At 43.7% G+C, this 18,434-nt stretch overlaps 1 long non-coding RNA gene across 1 annotated transcript; it reads right to left on the minus strand.

Annotated features, from left to right (window-relative positions):
* Positions 1-15,389: 15,389 nt before the first annotated feature.
* LOC125541599 lies at positions 15,390-17,035 on the minus strand. Its single transcript, XR_007297602.1, has 3 exons — positions 16,555-17,035; positions 16,396-16,472; positions 15,390-15,459 (listed from the first exon to the last, which is right to left on the minus strand). It is a non-coding gene; the product is annotated as an uncharacterized LOC125541599 (long non-coding RNA).
* Between the last annotated feature and the right edge of the window lie 1,399 nt (positions 17,036-18,434).

An 18,434-nucleotide genomic window follows, 5' to 3' on the forward strand; every position in this document is an offset into this window, starting at 1 on the left:
GAAGACAATGAAGAAGAAGAGGACGACGATAGCTATCCTGGCCATGGGTTCCCTGAATACAATGATACAACAATGAGGGAAGAAGCTGAGCTGGTAATGCGGGAAGAAGCTGAGCCGGCAATGCGGGAAAAAGCTGAGGAAGAGGCATCGGATGAGCCGGTTGGTGATCTAGGTCGGGCCATTGCCGATGCAAAGAGAAACTGCGCAAGTGATTTGGAGAAGAAGAAGTTGCAGCGCATGTTAGAGGATCACAAAAAATTGTTGTACCCGAATTGCGTAGGTGACAAGAAAAAGCTGGGCACCACACTGGAATTGCTACAATGGAAGGCAGAGAATGGTGTATCTGACAAGGGATTTGGAAAGTTGCTGGTAATGATAAAGAATATGCTTCCAAAGGACAACGAATTGCCCGAGAGTACGTACGAAGCAAAGAAGGTTGTCTGCCCTCTAGGGTTAGAGGTGCAGAAGATACATGCATGCCCTAATGATTGCATCCTCTACCGTGGTGAGTACGAGGATTTGAACGCTTGCCCGGTATGCGGTGCATTGCGCTATAAGATCAGCCACAATGACCCTGGTGATGTCGAGGGCGAGCGCCCCAGGAAGAAGATTCCTGCCAAGGTGATGTGGTATGCTCCTATAATACCACGGTTGAAACGTTTGTTCCAAAACAAACAGCATGCCAAGGTGATGCGATGGCACAAAGAAGACCGTAAGAAAGATGGAAAGTTAAGAGTACCCGCTGACGGGTCGCAGTGGAGAAAAATCGATAGAAAGTATGGGGAGGAGTTTGCAGATGACGCAAGGAACGTATGGTTTGGTCTAAGCGCAGATGACATTAATCCTTTTGGGGAGCAGAGCAGCAACCATAGCACCTGGCCTGTGACTCTATGTTTGTATAACCTTCCTCCTTGGTTGTGCATGAAGCGGAAGTTCATTATGATGCCAGTGCTCATCCAAGGCCCTAAGCAACCTGGCAACGACATTGATGTGTACCTAAGGCCATTAGTTGAAGAACTGTTACAACTATGGAATGGAACAGGTGTACGTGCGTGGGATGAGCACATGGGGGAAGAATTTGACCTAAAGGCATTGCTGTTCGTGACCATAAATGATTGGCCTGCTCTCAGTAACCTTTCAGGACAGACAAACAAGGGATACCGCGCATGCATGCACTGTTTGGACGATACTGACAGTGTATATTTGGCTAATTGTAAGAAGAATGTGTACCTGGTACATCGTCGATTTATTCCGAGCAGGCATCCCGTAAGAAAGAAAGGCAAGCATTTCAAAGGTGAGGCGGATCACGGGACGAAGCCTCGCCACCGTATTGGTGCTAATGTACATGATATGGTCAAGGATTTGAAGGTGGATTTGAAGGTGGTCTTTGGAAAGGGTCCTGGTGGACAACCTGTTCCGAATGACGGTGACGGACGCGCACCCATGTGGAAGAAGAAATCTATATTTTGGGACCTGCCCTATTGGAAAGACCTAGAGGTCCGCTCCGCAATCGACGTGATGCACGTGACGAAGAATCTTTGTGTGACCCTACTTGGCTTCTTGGGCGTGTATGGGAAGACAAAAGATACACCTGAGGCATGGGAGGACCAGCAACGTATGCACGGAAAAGACGGCATACATCAAAGTCATGCAAGCTACGCTCTTACCAAAAAAGAGAAAGAAATCTTCTTTGAATGGCTGCTCAGTATTAAGGTACCGTGTGGCTTCTCGTCGAATATAAAGGGAATAATAAACATGGCAGAGAAAAAGTTCCAGAACCTAAAGTCTCATGACTGCCACGTGATTATGACGCAACTGCTTCCGCTTGCATTGAGGGGGCTTCTACCGGAAAACGTTCGATTAGCCATTGTGAAGCTATGTGCATTCCTCAATGCAATCTCTCAGAAGGTAATCGATCCAAAAATCATACCTTAGAGAATGATTTGGTGCAATGTCTTGTCAGTTTCGAGTTGGTGTTCCCACCATCCTTCTTCAACATCATGACGCACGTCCTACTTCACCTATGCAAAGAGATTAACGTTTTGGGTCCTGTATTTCTACACAATATGTTCCCCTTTGAGAGGTTCATGGGAGTCTTAAAGAAATATGTTCATAACCGTGCTAGGCCAGAAGGAAGCATCTCCAAGGGCCATGAAAATGAGGAGGTCATTGAGTTTTGTATTGACTTTATTCCTGACCTTAAGCCGATTGGTGTTCTTGAATCGCGGCATAAGGGCAGACTGGATGGAAAAGGCATGCTAGGAGGGGAACAAATAATATGTATGGACGGAAATTCTCTCACTAAAGCACACTACACAGTTCTACAGAATTCCGCCTTGGTGGCTCCGTATATGGATGAACACAAGAATTGCTACGCTCCAAACACCCAGAGCGGTCTGATGACTGGATTACACATGAACAAACCAGGAGTTTCGCCAGCTGGTTGCAGACACGTACCATGCATGACGCCTCTATTGAAGATGACTTGTACTTGCTGTCCCAGTTACCATCTTCGAATATAATGAATTTCAAAGGGTACGAGATAAATGGTAATACATTTTACACGATCGCACAAGATAAGAAGAGCACCAACCAAAACAGTGGTGTCCGCTTTGATGCAGAAACCAAGACGGGAAAGGAAACATATTATGGTTATATACAGGACATATGGGAACTTGACTATCGACGTGGTTTGAAGGTCCCTTTGTTTCGGTGCAAATGGGTCAATATGACACGAGGCGGGGTAACGGAGGACCCGCAGTACGGAATAACAACAGTGGATCTCAACAATCTTGCATATGCAGACGAACCATTCGTCCTAGCCAATGATCTGGCACAGGTTTTCTATGTGAAGGACATGTCTACCAAGCCGAGAAAAAGAAAAGATAAGGAAGCGAATGCATCGTACGATGAGCCAAAGCGGCACATGGTTCTTTCTGGGAAGAGAAACATCGTGGGAGTGGATGACAAGACAGACATGTCAGGAGATTATGAAAAGTTTGATGAAATTGCTCCATTCACTGTGAATATTGACCCGAGCATCCAGTTAAATGATGAAGATTTTCCATGGCTACGGCGCAAAGGGACACACGCGAAGAAAAAGTTTCACACCCAAAGATCTGGGATGTGATCGGCTTCACTATCATCACTTTCTTCTGTGTTTCACACCCAGGAGGGAATCTCTGTAATAGTTAGGGTAGCTATTTATGTGTTTTGGCATTTGAAACGCGAAGAAATTTTATGTGCAAACAAACTAGATGCACTTCGTGTACAAAATGGACAATCTCTTTCGAAGTATCAGGGTTTCGGATGAAAACTCATCTGTTACAAAGGCATTTCATTTTTTAAATAACCTAAGCATTACCAAATTGAATATAATGATAAAACACACTAATATTAAACATAAGAAAAAAGAATCACTGAAAAATCTATTTTCAAAGTTAAGTTATTCACAAACTAGTGATTTACAGAAATTTCAAATAATTCAAAATTTAAACTATTCAAATTTGAAAACTACGGGCACTAACAGAAAGTTTGTAATTTTTTGTACCTAAAGCAAAAATATTCACAAAGAAACTCTAAATACAGCAAAAAAACAACTCAAAAATAAATAAAACAAAAATAAATAAAGCAAAAAAACAAGAAAATAAAAAAGCCCGCCTACTGGGCCAAAGCGGCCTGCATACGACTAGAAACCCAACGTGTTGTTGGGCCAGGATGCAGGCCCGCAAAGGCCCTGTAGGCCCACAGGGAAACACAGAACAGGTAGGCCCAGTAGGCCTGCTTTGGAGAGGAGCTCGAGAGAGCTACCGCACTGGGGCTTATAAACCAGTGCGGACGCCCCTCGGCTAGCGAGGTGGGACTAAACTTGCCGCACCGCACCTGCGCCAGCACACCCCCTTTAGTACCTGGTCGTGGCTCCAACCGGTACTAAAGGGGGGGGTCTTTAGTACCGGTTGGTGCCACCACCCGGTACTAAAGGGGTGTCGTTCCCGCCGCTTGGCCTGGCCAAAACAGACCTTTAGTACCGGTTGGTGGCTTCAACCGGTACTAAAGGTTGTTCTATATAAGAAAACACTTCAAAAAAATTGTCAGTTTCTCATCTCCCTCTGCTTCTTTCTCCTCTGCCCCGTCGCCCCCGCCCCTCGCCACCGCCCCTCGTCGCCGCCCCCGTCGCCGTCCATCGCCGTCCACGTCCCCGTCCCCGTCGTCCCCGTCGCCGCGCCGCGCCTCGTCGTCGCGCCCCGCCCCGTCCTCCCGTCGTCCCCGCCCGGCCCGTCCCCATCCCCGTCATCATCGCCCCGTCGCCATCGCCGTCATCACCGCCCGTCTCCGTCCCCGTCGCCGCCCCCGTCGTCGCGCCTCACCGGTGAGCTCCTGCCCCGGCCACACTGATGACCCACAAGTATAGAGGATCTATCGTAGTCCTTTCGATAAGTAAGAGTGTCGAACCCAACGAGGAGCAGAAGGAAATGATAAGCGGTTTTCAGGAAGGTATTCTCTGCAAGTACTGAAATAAGTGGTAACAGATAATTTTGTGATAATATAGGTTGTAATGAGCAACAAGTAACAAAAGTAAATAAAGTGCAGCAAGGTGGCCCAATCCTTTTGTAGCAAAGGACAAGCCGGAACAAACTCTTATAATAGGAAAGGCGCTCCCGAGGACACATGGGAATATCGTCAAGCTAGTTTTCATCATGTTCATATGATTCGCGTTCGATACTTTGATAATTTGATATGTGGGTGGACCGGTGCTTGGGCGCTGTTCTTACTTGAACAAGCATCCCACTTATGATTAACCTCTATTGCAAGCATCCGCAACTACAACAAAAGTATTAAGGTAAACCTAACATAGCATGAAACATATGGATCCAAATCAGCCCCTTACGAAGCAACGCATAAACTAGGGTTTAAGCTTCTGTCACTCTAGCAACCCATCATCTACTTATTACTTCCCAATGCCTTCCTCTAGGCCCAAATAATGGTGAAGTGTTATGTAGTCGACGTTCACATAAAACCACTAGAGGCTAGACAACATACATCTTATCAAAATATCAAACGAATACCAAATTCACATGACTACTCATAGCAAGACTTCTCCCTTGTCCTCAAGAACGAATGTAATTACTCACAAAGCATATTCATGTTCATAATCAGAGGGGTAATAATATGCATATAGGATCTGAACATATGATCTTCCACCAAATAAACCAACTAGCATCAACTACAAGGAGTAATCAACACTACTAGCAACCTACTAGCACCAATCCCGGACTTTGAGACAAGAATTGGATACAAGAGATGAACTAGGGTTTGGAGATGAGATGGTGCTGGTGAAGATGTTTATGGAGATTGCCCTCTCCCGATGAGAGGAGCGTTGGTGATGACGATGGTGATGATTTCCCCCTCCGGGAGGGAAGTATCCCCGGCAGAACAGCTCTGCCGGAGCTCTAGATTGGATCTGCCAAGGTTCCGCCTCGTGGCGGCGGAGTCTCGTCCCGAAAAGTTCCTTTTTATTTTTTTTCTCATCAAAAGACCTCATATTGGAGAAGATGGGCATCAGAGAGCCACCAGGGGTCCCACGAGGTAGGGGGCGCGCCCTAGGGGGGGCGCCCCCCACCCTCGTGAGCAGGGTGTGGGCCCCCTGGCCTTCATCTTTGGCGTGGATTTTTCTTTATTTCTTTTAAGATGTTCCGTGGAGTTTCAGGACTTTTGGAGTTGCGCAGAATAGGTCTCTAATATTTGCTCCTTTTCCAGACCAGAATTTCAGCTGCCGGCATTCTCCCTCTTTATGTAAACCTTGTAAAATAAGAGAGAATAGCCATAAGTATTGTGACATAAAGTGAAATAACAGTCCATAATGCAATAAATATCGATATAAAAGCATGATGCAAAATGGACGTATCACGCACACACACACACTGTGTTATAGAAATTTTAGAAATGTTAGTTATATAGAAATGTTTTTTAGTTATAGAAATATTAGAAATGTTAGTTATATAGAAATGTTAGTTATATATAAATATTAGAAATGTTAGTTATATTAGAAATGTTAGTTATATAGAAATGTTAGTTATATAGAAATGTTTTTTAGTTATAGAAATATTAGAAATGTTAGTTTTAGTTATAGAAATATTAGAAATGTTAGTTTTAGTTATAAAATTTAGAATTTGCATATATGAAATCACAATCCATCATTTAAAAATGTTACTTTACTTTTGCGGCATATAGTATTTGTTGTCGACGATGCCCAGCCCGCATCCTCACCGTCGACCCATTCGCGATGACGTCCTGCTTCAGAGGACCCATGTCCGGGACTGGGCTCCGCCGGGCTGGCACTGGGAGGTGCTACCTTCAGGGGCGCGACGCTTGGTGAGGAACCCGGCCCCGGGTCCTGTCGTCGACCCTGATCTCCTTTGTTGGCGTTCGCGTGGGCCACTTTCGGTGCGGAGGGAGCCGGCCCCACCGGAGGTGGTACGTCACCGTGTCAAGGAGGAGGACGAGCACGTCCATCGCTACATGGCTGCTATGGACGTCAGGTTCTCCAATACCTAGCAGATTCTTTGGGGAGATAACCCGAGCTATGATCGAGTGATGGTTCCTTCACTTTGGTTGTCCACCGCCTAGATTACTCTCTAGTATTCGATCTTTATTAGTTAGCTAGCTAGTGATGTATTCGATATATAATATTCGAGATGATGTATTCGAGATTATATCTATTATTCGAGATGATGTATTCGAGATTATATCTATTATTCGAGACGACGTATTCGAGATTATATTCGATGATGCTTATTATGTACTATGATTGATTTAGTTTTTCCTTATTAATTGATTGCATCCATGCATTGTAATTTGAATATATTTCTTTTGGATTAGTTAAATAAAACCTATGGCGGACAATACCGGCAGAGAGGGAGAAGAGGCCCTGTTCAATATCATACGCAATCCTCGCGGGCCAGATGATGATCAGAATGAAGAAGATTATGATGGCTCCGAATATCTAAACAACACCGGGGAGGGTGATATGATATTCGATCGTGACGACCGAATTGATGAAGTCATGAACTATGAGCATGACAAAGAAAATGTTGATCTTGAAACAACAAAGACCGGCGAGGTATATATATTTATATAAGCAGGCATCTGGTGATCATCACATGTTTTAAATGACTTGAAGATATATTAAAGAATCAATCTTTCTTATTTCAGCCATCCGGATCGAGCAAATCTTCAGGCAACAGGAAACGAGGCCTGAATAAAAAGTTGAAGGAGGGCGTAAAGTACAATATCGAGGCCATCAAACCTAATGGCGAACCATTAGCGCCTAAGAAGATTGCGGACAAGTTCATTCGTCAGTGCAGAGTTCTTGTGAAGGACCAACTCCCGATCTCCCTTGAAGAATGGAGAGAGCCAGCAAAGCCACGTCCAGGAGTTACTTTTGTCGATGACAGACAAAAACTTCTGCTTTGGGAAACGCTCATGGAACATTTCACCCTACCAGATCATTTCACAGATGCAGATGTGGAGAAAGTCAAGGACGCTTCTCTTAGGAAGATGGCGGTTGCATTCAACAACCACAAGAATCGTGTATGGGACAAGTACGTCAAGGGAGGAAGGAAGACTCCAGTATTCGAGGGAACACTAGAGAAGCAAAGTGCTCATTGGGACGATTTCGTGAAATTCAAGGATTCGGAATTATCTAAGGAACGGTCAAGAATAAACAAGGCCAATGCCGCAAAAAAGGATAAGTTCCATAAGCTGGGGCCAGGTGGCTATGCGGTGGGAATGCCTAAGTGGGATAAGTCTAAGATAGAGATGGAGGATGCAGGTGTCACTCCAGAAACATTGAGCTGGCCCCCAGGTGCAGGACTTGGTTCTATGCGCATGGGGGGAGTTGGACCCGAAGACAGGCAAAGTTTCGAAGAAGGCATGTCTGGACGGAGCCGAAGATAAGCTACTTGTTGCAATAGAAGAGGCTCGATCGGGGGTGTTCGAGCCCAACAGAGAGAACGACGAGCTTACGCGTGCCCTGGGAAATCCTGAACACCCGGGAAGAACACGAGGCAAGGGCGCTATTCCGTGGTATGAGGGGTTTTCGGACTGGAACGCCGACTACAGAACCCGTGCGAGAAAGAAGATTGCAGAGGAGAAGAAGAGGAAGATGGAGGAGGAGCAGAGGAAGCTGGACTATGAACACCTTCAAGGCCTAGAATCAGCGCACGTGGACTTGGCAGTCAAATTCCAGCGGCAGCAGGAGCAGATCGACTCACTTAGCCAGCAAAGGGGGTCTCAGCAGCTGCAGCAGCTAGCGGATGATCCAGCATTGGATAGCACCGTCCCATCCATGCCGAGAAGCAGCATGGGTTCCGCCCCGGGCGACGCATTGCTGGATAGCTACCCGGTGGATGACATCATGGAGAACACTGACTGCGAGCTACACTTCAAAATGAAGAACATATCCGTGAAGGTGGTGGACGCCCTTGCTTTTACAAATCCCCCCGAGGCAACCTTCCATTGCAACCCGATTCCAGCGGTCTATGCTCGTGTCCTGGTTGATGAGGTGGTGGACCAATATTCGGGGCTAGAGCTTGACATTCCTGGAGGTGACGAGGAGCACACACTGGGAGAGGCCAACCATCATATCATCCTATGGAGAAAGGATTTCATCATCTTTCGAAGGCCACTGACACCGCGTCATCCGACTCCTCGTCGAAGTCCGCCACCGAGTTAGTAGACTCCCGCTCCTCCAAGTCCACCAACGCATCAGACCACTCCTCCTCCAAGTCTAGCACAGCTTCAGGCCACTCCTCCTCCTCCAAGTTCGGCAAAGCGTCAGGCCACTCCTCCTCCAAGTCTGACACAGCTTTAGGCCACTCCTCCTCCTCCAACTCAGCCACGTCAGCCGTCTTCGCCGCCTCAGCAATCACGAAATAGAGCTTCCTCAGCTATGGTGCGTAGCGGTACAAGTCGAGGTAGTATTGGAGGTACAGGCGGAGGCAAGCGATTTCAATATGGTCCAAGCAGCCTCGCGCCTCTTCCGCAGAGGCCTTACAACAAGTCCGAGGAGGAAAACACAGCCATATCGAAGGCCGAGGTGGAAGCCCATTTTGCACCGAAACCGCCACCACCGCCAAGGGAGAAAGTGCCTGAGGAAAAGATTGACCACTTCATTCGTATGGCTAGACCACCAGCTCCCAAACCTGTTGACACAGACTATGAGTGCCACCACAGGAAGTTAAATCGAGCACGTCTACAGAAATAGGCGAGCTCGAGCTCGAGCAAATCAGCTGGCAAAACATGCGGTAAAACCGTTCCCCAGCTGGGAGAACAGGCGGCGCAATCAATCCCCCCGCTTGTTGTGCCAACAACACATGAGAGTACGCGCGCCCAATATTATTGTGGGCAAACCGTTTATGTTCCCGAGCTGGGCGATGTGGTAATAACCGAGGAGCATATTGAGCAGGTTGAAATGCTCAAGATCACTGTTGGACAACTCCTCGATATCGAGCCCATGCCTCTGATTGCAGAGGAGGAAATAAAACAGAAATATGTCCGGGGCCAACCTTTGGTCGAGCCAGACGAGGTCACGAAGCTCCCAACGAGAATGTATGAATTGCATCAATGGTACATGGACATTACCAAGATTTCCAATCGAGAGTCCTCATGGTGAATGTTAAGAAGGATCATTACTACCATGAGAAAGTTGTGTCCGTTGAGTATTCAGAACTATTTCAGTTATACAATCAAGACGCACTCGACAAATCTATCGTCAGTTGCTATTGTCTGTAAGTGATTTCTTTCTGTAATTTAAGTCTCAAGCTAGCTGTAGTGATCATTTTGATCAATCATTACCTATAATTATCCTCACTATATTTTTTTCTGTGGTATTATGCAGGATGAAGATTTATGAAATGAAAAAAGGTGGACGCTATGGCATCGGGTTCGTTGACCCAAATACCTTTAATGAATACACATGGAAATTAGATCCATATTACGAAAAAAGTGTAGAGGAAAGCATGCTAGAGTTCTTCAAGCGCCTCAAATACAATGAAGATATACTACTTCCTTACAACTTCAAGTGAGTCACACTGTCTTGTACTACAAATTATGTTTTTGCCTACTAGCTAGCTACATGTTTTTTCTTACATATGCCCGCTTAATTAAGACATGCAAAAGTGTGTGCATGCAGATTTCACTGGATCTTGTTAATCATTAAAGTTGATGAAGGAACAGTTGAAATACTAGACTCACTACTTAAGAAAGCAAGTGACTACACCATCTTGTCTGGGATAGTCAACAGGTAATTTCAATCATTATTAACTATATCTTGGCCTATTTAGTTTGTCATTTCCTGATATGAACTATTTAATAACCGCTTTATTCATTTTCTTTGTCAGCGGGCAGGGCTTTGGCAAAGTTCATCAGCGTCACTCCAGGCCAATGGAACCGAAAGCTGAAATGGTATCGACCCAAGGTAAGTAATTAAGTAGTACTAGCTAGCTAGCTGCCATCTCTTTAATTATCATGCTTGATTAATTATTATCTGATCAAATTCCATTCTCGTAAAGGCCCTGAAGTAGACGCCGGGGAATAATCTGTGTGCATACTACGTTTGCGAGAACATTCGCATGATGGCGTCCGAAAGGAGCAGATCTCAAAGACAGGAGTGGGTACGTTTGTCAGAACACTATTCACAATTTTTACACCATTATCGATATCTAGTCACACAACTAATACACATGCATATTGATCTCCTTCTTAACAGTTCAAAGAGGTGTGGGAGCAGCTCCTACCAACAGAGCGCATACAAGCAATTCAAGAGGAAATAGCGGGATTTTTGCTCGACCAGGTCATAGATCCCAAAGGAAAATACTATTACCCGCTACCGCCCCCATGAACCACTTCCAATTGTTAGCGTGCTCCGAAGGCACCAATTAGGCTAATGCCACTGGCTCCGAAGGAACCAATTAGGAGAAATTGTATATAGCTAGCTAATTATATATATATATATACATGTGTGTATATATGTCTGAATTAATTAATGGTGGTTGTGAGACATTCGATGATATATATATATATGCATACATAAACACTATTGTGATCACGGGATCAGAATAATATTCTGATCACAACCTGACTTGCCCCACTAGTAGTACGTTGAACTTCCCTGTGAACTAGGTTGAACTTCCGCCAACATTGCCCAAAGGGGCTTGCGATATAACGTTGGAAAGCTATGGACACCAATATCATGACCCAACTTAAACTTTTGGCAAAATATAAGCGGTTTAAGAGCAGTTTTGAAAACCGTTTTTTCTTCGCACAAAAAACGTGAATCGTATTTTCGATCGCATTTCTAAACCGTTTATCAGAATGAGGCATATAATATGGCGTTGGAAAGCTGCTGCAAAACCGCTCCTTCCACATGTTGAAAGTTTTCTCTAATTCCTTATGGTTAAAGAGTAATTTCAAAAAACGTAAAATTTCATAAACCGAACAGCTGAGTTCGTTCTTTCGATGTCATTTCTAAATGGCTAATCCAATGGAGGCATATGATACGGCGTTGGAAAGCTTATGAAAATGCGCTACTTTTTCATCTTGACAGTTTTTTTCTAATTTTGAATGGTTTAAGAGTAATTTAGAAAACGGTCCAAGTCCTACCGAGTTCGTATTTTCGAGCTAATTTTTTAACCGTGCGTCCGAATGCAGCAAATGATATGGCATTGGAAAGCTTGAACAAATGCGAAACTTTCTGGTATGTATTGTTTCTCCCAATTCTTTACGGTTATAAGTCAGTTTTGAAAATGGCGAAAAACGTATTTTCGCCGTAATTTCTACAAACTTTATCGGAATGGGGCAAATAATATACCGCTGAAAAGCTACGAAAAATGCGAAACTTTTTCATGTTGATGGTCTTCTCTGATTCCTAGCCGTTTTCAAGTAATTTCGAAAATGGCGGGATCATGCGTTCTGCCTTTATCGCGAAACAGATTCTTCAAAAATGCACCGCGTGAAGAACCTGAACTTCTCGGCACGTGTACCTGAACTTCACTCTGTTTTCCAGGTGATTTTTTTGCTCGTAGGTCTCCATCCACTTTTCGTAACTCTCCATCCATTCACCGGAATTGAGCAGGTGATATACCGATGGAAAGCTGCTGTAAGGACGCAAGTTTCCCGTGTTGATCGTTTTTTCATACTCGCGACGATTTTAAAAGTTTTTCATCTAAAATTCATTCAGCGTAGTAGTTGAACTTCCTGCTATTTTCACGTTGAACTTCTGTGACGTATTTTTGTTTGTAATTTTCTCATCCATTCGTTAGTGTTACACAAATGATATTTCTTTTGTATAAACCTATCTCACATTAATATTTTTAACTTTCTCCGACCGAGGACTTGAACATACACAAATGATATTCCTACCCTTTTGAAGTAAATTAGAAAATGATCATATCATGATTTCTGCCTTCATCGTGAATGGAAATGCACTGCGTGAAGTAGTTGAACTTCTCGGACATGTCTATTTGAACTTCACTCTGTTTTTGACATGTTGTTTTTTGTTCGTAACTCCCAAACCACTTTCTGGAATTGAGCAAATGATATACCCATGGAAAGCTGTTGAAAACACGCAACTTTCCCGTATTAATCAGTTTTCATGCTCGCGATGGTTCAAAAAATATTTTTGAATGTGGTAAAATGTGTTTCTAATGGTATACGTCGAACTTTCAAACCATTTATCGGAATGTACCACATAACATACCGTTCGAAAGCTTATGAATAGGAGCAACTTTTTCATCTAGGCAATCGTTACAAAATTCATTTCTTTTTTAGACAGTCTTAACAATGGCAAAAACAACATTGTTTTTTGCTTGTTTTTAACATGTAATTAAAGGTCATACGTCTCGTACTAGAGATCTTGAACTGCACCTTGAGGAGGACATGAACCTCTTGCAACAAACCTTTTAGGCTTTTAGTTTTTTATTCATTTTATTCTCATCTGAAATGCATTCCGTGTAGTAGTTGAACTTCCCACTGTTTTCACTTTGAACTTCTACCACGTATTTTTTGTTCGTAATTTGTCTGCCTTTCATCGGGAGTTTCACAAATGATACACCGTGCCGATTACCTCTCTCAGAAAAAGGTCTGAACTTTCCCGTGCCGAGCACCTCAACTTCTTGCAACTAATTTTTATACTTTAGTTTTTTATTCCAATTCTCATATGAAAACACAAACCATGTAGTACGTGAACTTCTGGCACTTATGAATTTGAACTTCTTTCTGTTTTGCTTTAGTAACAAAAAAATATGAGTTTTTTATAGACATCGAACCACTCTAACTTTTTTATTTGAACTAATTTCTGTGTTTTTTAGAAATGTGAAAATTGGAGTTTTTTTAGAAACATCAAACTTGTTCGTCCTTTAGTAAGTGGAAAATTTTGATTCGTTCAAATAAATATCAAACTGCTCTACTTTTTCCAATTGAACTTGTTGGTTTTATTCATTACTAACGAGAAACTTGAGTTTTTTGTATACATTAAATCGATCCGTTTTTTAATATTGAACTTCTTGGTTGTAATCTTTAGTATTGGTGGAAATCTGAGATTTTTATAAGCATGAAACAACTTCAATTTTTAATTAGAACCGCTCCGCTTCATTAGTTTAGTTTGAACTTCTTCTTTTTAAAACAAGACATTTCTATTTAAACATTTTTAGTTGTTCCTTTTATTTTATTTTGAACTTCTTCATTTTATTCTTTAGTAACGAGATTTTCTTTATTTTTCTATAAACTTTGAATTTCTCTGTTATTTTAATTTGAACTTCTAAGTTTTATTATTGGAAAAAATGTTTTTTAAATAAGCATCCAACATCTTTTAAAAATTGAACTTCATACTTTTATTAACTTTAATTTGAACGTCACGATTTTATTTCTTTGTTAACAAGGAAATCTAAGTTTTTAATAAATGTCGAGCTACTCTATTTTTTGTATTTTGGACTTCTTGGATTATTTCTTTTAGTAACGGAAAAATTCTAGTTTTCTAATATATATTGAATCAGTCTCTTATTTAAATTTGAACTTCTAGTCTTTTTTATTTACAAACAGTGAACATCTTTTTTATAAATTTTAATTTGCTCTATTTTTTCTTTGAACTTCTCACTTTTCGTTATTTAGTAATGAAAAAAATCTAAGATGTTTTAAACGTCGAACTACACCATTAATTTAATGTGAACTTCTCAACATTTTTATTTTGAATTTCTGTGTATTTAATTTATAAATGTGGAAAATAAAACCGATGTGTTTGTCGCTATAAGGAATTTCACGAGTTTATTTTTAAGTTGAACACTTCAGTTTTTATTTCTTTTTCAAGCATATCCAGGTCTTTTCATATAAGTGTGTGTGTGAAATTCCTTAGTTTTTTTGTTTTAAGAGTGAGGTTCTATATTTTTATATCGCGAGAAAAGAGGTGGGAGGCGAGTACTAGAAAATTTTGGATTTATTTTAACAATTTTGAGCTTCCATATTTGAACAATTTGAACTTCTCAGGATTTTTCCTACAAAAATCATTGGGTTTGTCTCTTTTTGTTTCTTTATTGTTTTTGTTTTTCTGAACACAATTTTTTTTGAGACACACGCCACACTAACTGCACATAAGTTCAACATCCATGGCCCTCGGTCAACTGCATTTTTTTGTGCTCCCCTGAGTGCACACAACAATCATCAGCTACCATATACATGAACTTCAATGGTTGACAAACATGAACTTGTTACTTGTTTGTCGTTGTAAATATCAACGACGGAAGTGTGAGCTTTTTCTTTCTTCTTTTTCTTTTTTGATCCTCCTGAACTTCCATTTTTATAGATGTTTTTCACTCTATTTCTCAATGCACTCCTACAATCAGTTGGAGCATCTCAATAATACAGTTTAAACTAACATACTTGAACTTCTCAGACTCAACATTTTGACATTCACAAAAACAAATAAAAAATAAAAAATTACACAGTTGTACAAGCACAACACAATTTTCTCATTCACTAAATTTCATAACAAGCCATCACCTGTCCCAACACCGATCTCCATGGCAGTAACACCGTCGAATTCAGACGACGTGAAGCTCTTGTGCAACACAAAGTCAGGTTAGCAGCATGGCTGCCTTCCAAACCTGTAAACCAACAACAGCAAATAGTGGACCACAAATGAAAGAAGGACAATACACATTAGGAAATCCGACACTGAATGCTCTCTAGCAAGAATCCCGACGCTCCGAAGCGAAGAGGTGACGCCGTGTTGCACGGTGAGCACATGATCCTCGTCCCCTCTCCCTGCAAACCACGGAACATCAATCAAATTCATAACACACCAACAACGGAAAGACAGCCACAAAACAAACGCCTTATTGTGTCTCTTCATTCTCCTATCGAGAACGAGATCATCGTCATCCACGGCAACAGCATCCGACGAGCCACCTTCTCAATAAAACCAAGAGTCAAGTCCTGAAAGCGAACATTAGAAATTACACTATTCTAATCCTACGCGGAGGCAATGGTAGAAAAATAGTCTGCCACATTTAAATAGTGGACAAACAACATTAATGCAACGACATCACAATCATACCAATGGAACTAAACAAACCCTGAGACAAGACATTGCTGAATTTGGGCGAGATTCAACACACCAAACCAATACTGCTAACTAGCACGGTGAACCCATCAGACTGTAAAATTCAGCGTAGAAGAATTTGCACACCAACTATTATATTTAGCATTTAGCAACTATTAGATGTTGCCTCCTGATTATAACTTCCTGAAAATGTGTACATCAACCAATGACCAAGCAGTAAAAACACCGAATAGCATGAATGGTTCTTATTCTGAACATATGTCATACTCGCAACTGTTAGTTGATTTTCAACATATTTGTCTGCCAAACATGAAACATGAGAAATCACACTGTTGTAATTCTACATAGAGGCAATGATAGAAGAATAGTTTGCCACACTTACACAATGGGCCAAAAGCATTAATGCAATGACATCATACCAACGGCGAATAATTCACACTAAGCAAACCCTGAGACAGAACATCACTGAATTTGAGCAAGCTTCTACACACCAAACCAGTATTGTTAACTTGCATAGGTAACCCATTGGATTGTAAAACATGGAGCAGAATTCATGGCAACCAAGACATGAATCATCATTGGATCAATCGTAGTCTCTAAAAGCGAAACAACCATCTCAATCTCCTACGGGTTTCGACACCAGAGCAGCAGACGGGGCCAAATGTGAGACAAATAATTTACAGGATGCGAGAGAGCAAACACCTCCCAATCTCGCAATGAATGACACATGAATCACGCTAGGAGGAGACACAGGGAGAGGGGGCGGCTGGGAAGTGACGTACTCTTTGCGGTCGTTCATGTCGAAGGAAACCATCGCGTCCGTCCACTGCCACACGCGCGCGGCGTGAGTAGCGACCGCCTACAACATCAACGAAACATGGAGCCATGTCAGGATCGAGGCGGGGGAGGGAAGGTCACGGTGGAGGGTGGAAGAAGTTCACGGTGGGAGGATCCCGGTGGTTGTCGCGCGGCAGCAGGATCCCGACGACGGGAGGTGGGGCGATGCGATTGCAGTGGCGCGATCCCCATCGTGGGACGGTGCCTGCGGCTCGATCCCCATCGTGGGATGGTGCCTGTGGCGCGATCCCCATCGTGGGCAGTGAGGGCGGTGCGATCCAGGGCGAGGGACGGTTCCGACGCCGGTTGGTAGCGGTGGGAGGCCCACCAGAGCAAGGGGCGGCGGGGGAAGGAAGTCAGGTGGCACGCGGGAGGTTGGGTCAGCGGCGCCTTGGGGCAGGGGAAGCGGGAGGGCGGCGGCGCCTGGATGCAGGGGAAGCGGGGGGCGGCGGCGCCGTGTGGCAGGGTAAGCGGGGGGCGGCGGCGCCGGGAGGCAGGGGAAGCGGGGGGCGGCAGCGAGATCGGGGGAGGTTGGGCATCGGGTGGAAGTGGTGGAAGAGTGGGTGTGTCTTTTTTTCTCCTGCACAGGTTCAAGGAGTTCGGGAACAAGTGCATCGGGCCCTATATAGGGTTGATCGTGATCCAAATAACTATTCTGATCCTGGGATCAGAATAGTGCTACTATATATATATGCATAACGTGTACAATATGTAGTATCATAAAATACCAGCAAACGAAAAAGAATTAAATGGAAAACACAAAATTAAATGAAAAAGAAATCATAAACCCAAACCCCCCCCCAACCTTTTAATACCGGTTGGTGTCACCAACCGGTACTAAAGGGCTCCCTGCCCCCGGAGCTGGCTCATGCCACGTGGTTGCCCTTTAGCACCGGTTCGTGTTGAACCGGTACTAAAGGGGGGGACCTTTAGTGCCCACACTTTAGTGCCAGTTACCGAACCGGCACTAAAGGGCCTTACGAACCGGTGCTATTGCCCGGTTCTACACTAGTGTATCATCCTCCCACTTACTCCATTAGCAAGAAAACTTTTTTCTCGAAGAACATTCATTCTTTGACAAACATCTTGTCCTTTGAATTCAGTGAGGGGAACACAAAACCTACAATCAAGCATTGGTCTAAAATATTCTATAACTCTTTATAGTTTTATCTGATATTTAGATGGTGCATCTTTGTTTAATGAATATAGTGTTGTTTCATCTATAAATCCCCAAAATTTTAATAAGAGTTGATCAGCAATAATAATTCCACAATTATTTGATTGTTTGCTAAACTTATGACTTAGATATAGTTCTTAATAAGAGCGCAGACGACATCGTAGATGGCACGCTGCTCCATGATGAAATTTGGGTTTGTCATGGCCATGGCCACCACGGCCTCCTCTCTCACGCGCTCACCGTAGATATAACCCTCTCGCAGTCGATGCTGCTCCAGGAGGAACAGGTTGTACATGTTCCTCCTACGCCTACTGGAACACCGACAAAGGTGCCGGCGCAGGCCGCACCTCTACCATGGCAGCGCTGTAGTGCACATGCGCCTGCTCCATGGTGAAACCGGTGTGGGGAGCCCAGGTCGAGTCTTCGGAGCCCCATCGTGGTGTCGTCCTCGTTGTTGGAGACCTCGGACGAGCTGGCAGGCAAGCCAGCCTCGATTTGCCTGGCACGGCGGCTATGCCAGGCGGTGGCAAGGGCGGACTCCGCATGCTTCATCTTCGGCAACAGACTGTCCCACAGTGCTTTCCTGCTGACAGTTATGGCAGATGCACTGCAAGGGAGGAGGATGTGGAAGGGCTTGTGTTGTGGTGTGGAGTTAGCCAGGTGTGGCCACCTTTATATAGCAGATTCTGGTGAGGCGAGCCATCCGGGTGCATCAATGTGTGGCGCCGGAGTGGGTTTCTCGGGCGGCGAGCCTGCTTAATGCCGGCATATGGATGGACATCGGCATTGAACGGGCGTGGTAGATAT

The sequence above is a fragment of the Triticum urartu genome, chromosome 2 (genome assembly GCF_003073215.2).
Source record: "Triticum urartu cultivar G1812 chromosome 2, Tu2.1, whole genome shotgun sequence".
In the NCBI taxonomy this organism is placed as follows: Eukaryota; Viridiplantae; Streptophyta; class Magnoliopsida; order Poales; family Poaceae; genus Triticum; species Triticum urartu.